Raw genomic sequence first — 6,002 nt, 5'->3', positions numbered from 1 at the left:
AATTTCTTTATGCATTCAGAGTATACCAAGGTGGTTTTCGCAAACAGCGAGATAAAATTGTAATTGCGTAATTAAAGTAAAACTGGATTATAATGTATACAAAATTAAGGTAAATATCACGATAAAGGCTTACATTTTATGGATAAATTAATACCATAATACAGATGACGATATATTATATTAATACTAAGTTTTCAAAACGGATAATTTATTCAGTTTTCATATTATGATGGCATGGTCACTCGAATTGCAAAAGCGTAATTATTCCTCTTTTGAAACAGAGAAATCTCTTAATCTGTCTTCATTGAGAAAACGTAAAGCGAAGATAAACCTTTAATGCATTTAAAAAATACTTAATGCTATAAGTGATGTCCTATTTTAGTTGCAATCAATTTCTTTTCAAATTTCTAACCGTGTCTGAAGTCGAAAGCTGTTATTTATTAAATTTTGTGAGCGTAACGTTTGATTTTATGCCCCAATGTCCAGAATGTGTAGATTAGTCAATTTGTCAAACAACTTGGAATTCTTTGGAAGAGATCTTCCGGTTTTTCGTCGATCTCTTCGTAATCAAAAGCGTAGGATGAAGGTTGATTGGCATGGGTTAGCTCGAGGTCTTATTTGTTGATCGTGTTAATGAAAATATATTATACAATTATTTTATTGCCTTTTTTGTCTTCGCTACATAGTTTGATGTTATTTTTATTCACTATCTTGGGCACATGTTGCGTCATATATGCGTTGTAATGAGGAACTTCAGCCCTATGAGAAATTGGATACAAAAAATGTTTTCATAAGTACGGTAAAAATTAGAACATTCTATTTTTTTTTTTTATTTAAATTTTATTGATAAACCCTTACGGGTAACATATATTTAACAGAATGTTTTCACTTTTAAAATTCACATTTTACTGTTAATAATAATATTTTTAACATCTTTTGTAAAGGTTGTCTGAGTCTTTTGTTTAGTTTTGTCTGGTAGTTTATTGTATAATTTCAGTCCATGGTTTATAAGTCTCGATTGTCCTTTTCTCGTTTTAAAAGATTGTGTATGATATTTTTCTGATATTCTCGTATTATGTTCATGTTTACTACAGTTTTTTTTCAAGTTTTAATTCTTCGTCTACAATTACATCAGTGGCTATTGTACACGGCAAAGTTTCTTGAAACTGTACAAAAAAAGTATTAAAAATATTTTAATTAAAACGCTTTACTTTGAAAGGGGTCACTGGTTCATATAAACCAACCAATGATATGAGAGCTGTTAAGGATATCCGGTTTGCTTATTTAAAACAAACCAATCAGTTATTTCAGAAACACAAAACGTTGCAAAATCATCGTTGATAATACGATATATATATTTTTTTCGTCTTAGTTTTATTGTATATTAACAATTAAAAAAAAAAAGAAAAAAATCAATGAACTTCCTCATTGGATTAGGCCGTATTTATCATATAATAAGTAAATAAATATAAACCCTGCTGGGCAGTATTTTAATCCCTTCATGTGATTGTTTTAAGATATCTATAGTCTATAGGACATCTGTATTAGGGAAAATACATGTAAAAAAAAAACAGATATTATGTAAATACAAACTAAATTATCAATCCGGTATTAAAACCAATCTATCAGGTCAGCATTTTTTCCAGGTAGAGAAAAATTGTCGAACTCCAGCGCCTCCCGAACATTTGGTTCGGAGATTGTGTTTTTGACGTTGCTGAACCCTCGGCCTGGAATCAATGGCCATCACACTCGCGAATCATCAACAGTTCCATTTAGTTCAGATGTCTACTGAAATCCCACTTGTCATACCCTGAACCTAAAAAAAAAGTTTATATATATTATAATTGGGTAGCTTTTGGAAAACTTTTTTTTTTATTTTTATTAAATTGAAAACATATTATACATAATTATATACAATATTCCCAAGGAGTTTAAAAAAAAACTCATTTAGGGACATACAGATAACAAAATTATTTAAAGACGTTTTTATATTTTAAACTATAATATTATTTACAAAAGCAGAAAAATTAAAATTATGATGTACTACAAATTAAAAAGGGTATAAAAATTCTTAAAAATAATTATGAATACAAGCTAAAAAAATTATAAAAAAACACAAATAACATTTCAATAGTATTAAAAATTACATATACAAGCAAAAAGGTAAAATATATAAAAGTTATATGTTCAAGATGCGCATTCTCTGGATAAACTAACATTATTTATTCAAAGTACTTCTGGAAAAAATAATTCTTCAATTCGCACGTCCTGTTTCTATATTTTGAAATTGGTACTTTAAATTTTTGTGGCAATTTATTAAATTCCTTGAAACCTATGTATTGTAAAAATTTAGTACCAAACTTCGTAGACTTCACAGATCCAATATATATATTATTTTTTGATCGAGTACTGTACCGATGGATGTCTCTAATGAAAGCTGGCTTTATGTTACTGTGCATTGAGTCGAGAGTAGTATTAATGATAGTGTCAGTTATCTCGAAATAGGAAAGCATGCTAAAAGGCATAATTTTTGTTTCAAAATAAATGTCCCTTACATGAGTATCATACGGTAGGTGAAACACATTTCTGATCGCTCTATTCTGAATAATCTGCACCTCAGAAATTTTGCTCTTAGTTGCAAAACCCCAAATACAGCATAGGTATGATAAATGTGAATAGACCATAGAAAAATAGATTGCTCGAAGCAGCGAAACTGGAAGCATCCTCTGAAATCTGTACAGTATTCCAGCTACAGGGACAATCTTTCCTTAGACACATACTTGAAAATATGAAGATTCCGATTTTTCTGAAAAGGAAAACATATGAATTATGTATACTGCCATTGACTACAGATGCATTAGAGATAATGGCTTTTACTAAAAGAGATGTAGAAAAGCTCAAATCCACACAGCGATCCATGGAAAGATCCATGCTTGGTATAGGCCTACGAGACAGAATAAAAAATGAGGAAATTAGGAACAGAACCAAAATAGTCGATATCATGGATCGCGTAGCAAGACTGAAGTGGCAATGGGCGGGACATGTTGCGAGACAAGACCCCACAAGATGGACCCCTAAAATTTTAAGATGGAGGCCTTGTGAGAATAAGCGGGCATTGGAAGATCTCAAAAAGATGGTCCGACGACAAAGATGCTGTGGTGGGTAAAAATTGTCTGCAAGCAGAAACCGACCAAAAAAATGGAAGGATATGAAAGAGGCAGTATTTAACAGTAGAGTACAGAAGGCTGAGGAATAAGAGGAATATTATAATGCCGGTTAAATAAGAAAGAAAGTAGAAAAATAGAATAATCAAACGCCTTTTAAGTGATTTTTTTACATTAATGGCGCTGTATAAATCAACAATGTTTGATTATGTCCAAATGCTTGCAGACTGGCTGGATTTCCTTCCTAGGGAGTTGTTCGTATTTAAATTTATTTCAACAGAGAGGGAAAAAGTTTTCGAGAAGGGAATATGGAAGTCTGGGCATTTACAGGGCTTATGACCTGTCATTGGCTGGTTTGAGTGGCCACTTTACACACTGTGTAACATTCACCATTCTGCCCATGTTTGAACACGTGATAAAGGTTTCAGCTCTTTTACTTCACAAAAGTCAACAGATGGAAGAGTTGAGGAAATGTGGATGTTCAAACATGGGCAGAATGGTGAATGTTACACAGTGTGGCACAAGTGGCCACTCAAACCAGCCAATGACAGGTCATAAGCCCTGTAAATGCCTAGACTTCAATATTCCCTTCTCGAAAACTTTTTCCCTCTCTGTTGAAATAAATTTAAATACTGTATAAATCAGCCTAATATTATAATCAGTGAACCCTTTTAGACATAAATGAATTCTTTTGGAAATAAAACATATTTTGTATTCTGTATCGACAAAAGGAATTATTTAAAAAAATAAGGTATATTGTAACAACAAAATACTTAACTTTCATTTTAAATACGTTAAACGTGTTGTTATCTCACAATGAATGTTTCTTTGATCAAGTTATTTAAATTTTAGGTAATTCCATTGAAAACGTGTCTTAAATATCAAGGATGACAGAAATTCGCTTTGAAATAAGTAAACCATCCAGAGGCCAGCTGTCAAAATAAAAAACGAACTTTGCCCTGTAATACCGACCACTAAAATAGCATAAAAACTACATAGACATTCTTAGGGACACAAGTAATCAAAAAATTAACCCGCCGATTTTTAATTCGTGAACAAAGCTCAAATATCGTGAATATTTGAAGGAGCACCCGAATTCGAAAGTGCTCAATGCTGAACAGGATGTCAGGAACTATAGTCCTTAAAACTTAAGATGATTAGAATGACAGTTGTCAGAAAAACTGACGACATAACTTTGTAGTAACGTCTAAGGAGTGATTTATATTGACACACGAAAAATCCATTGTATTTAGTATGTTAATTTTTTTTTTTTATACAAATCAACGAAAATATTTAAAATCAGCTTTAAAACTAAAAGAAAACTGAAATAAACTTATTATCAACGACGTTCTTAAAAGGTTACATAATTTTGCAAAAATGTTAGAGATGGGACAAATTGATCAATGTAATTTGATCCAATAAAAAATGTTTGTTTGATAATGTTCACGAAAAAAGTATACATATCTTATTTTTGGTAAATAATTGTATTCAACACACAAACATAGGCTTGTTTTTGCGTTTTTCTTATCAATTTTTGGAAAAAGAATTTCATGGTTGCATGAAATAACTGATAAAATCGATTTGATCAGTGATCAGTAATTTCCCATCACTAATGAAATTAGTTTGACCGCTGTCATTCTAATCAAGATATATTTTAAGGACTATAGGTGTATAGTACGCCTCCATTTCTATCAGTCCTAGGTCAAGTTGAGGGCAGCGGTTAGTAAAGACTTCATTTTTTTCTTCATTTGGTTCATCTTGTAGAAGACCGTCCTTATGAAACATTGACACAAAGGAAAAAAGTCATAAATATGCTAGATGAATTTGAAATGTGGTGCTGGAGACGGATGCTACGCATTCCGTGGATGCGCGATCCACAAACGTCTCCACCCTGTCGAAATTATTCAAAAGGTAACGACTGGAAAGTATTTATTTATTTATTTATCCATCGACGGCTTAAAGAACATTGTACAAAAAAATGTTTAACAGAAATTATCTCAACAGTGAACAATAGTTATGTAGTACATAATATGAAATACAATAGAATATTTAAAACCAAACAATTTAGAGAACATGAAATATTTTAAAAAAACGTAAAATCTCTAAATAAAAGATAGTAATTAACTTCATAACAATAAATCGATACAATATAATAATGGATAATTTTTTTCCAATTCAGGAACTTACCTTCTTAATTGTAATGACTGTCAAAATACATGCTGTAGGCCAAACGGGTGGAGCATTTAAAACATGCATAAAACAGCATATACCGTCATGGTCTAATAATAAAGATAATTTAAATTTAGCAAATCATTTAATAGAAGTTAACATTCTTTCGATTTAAAAAACAATGTAAAAAATAATTCATGTTGCACCTAAAGGCCATAAACTTGACAAACAGGACATTCTCGAAATTAATAGATTAAAAAATAAACCCGACGTAGAATTACTTAATGATCAGCTAACACACGTGTATTCCCCATTACTACACCCATTGTAATAATTGTACTAATTACTTTCAGACTTTGTTGTTCTGAAATCATAATTGACAGAAATCAAACTCACGAAAGATGGGACAATTAAAAATAATATGTATTCAATATTTATACTCATTAGAAATATCATTATATAAACTCATTAGTTAACCTGAAACACTTTGTTTTAATTTACTCTCATATAATTTTTAATTCTCTATTTATACCTCTGTTTTGTATAAATACATTGAATTTCTATGAAAGATAACATTTTGAAGATGTCGCGAAAACGATGAAGCCGGTCACTGGATATTCCAAATTTGTGGTTTAAAGTATCACTCGTCTTTTATTTCTATAATAAATA

The sequence above is a fragment of the Micrasema longulum genome, unplaced genomic scaffold, assembly GCF_059751315.1.
Source record: "Micrasema longulum isolate JH-2025_06_02 unplaced genomic scaffold, ASM5975131v1 h1tg000390l, whole genome shotgun sequence".
Taxonomy (NCBI): Eukaryota; Metazoa; Arthropoda; class Insecta; order Trichoptera; family Brachycentridae; genus Micrasema; species Micrasema longulum.
Note: the sequence above shows the minus strand (reverse complement) of the source record.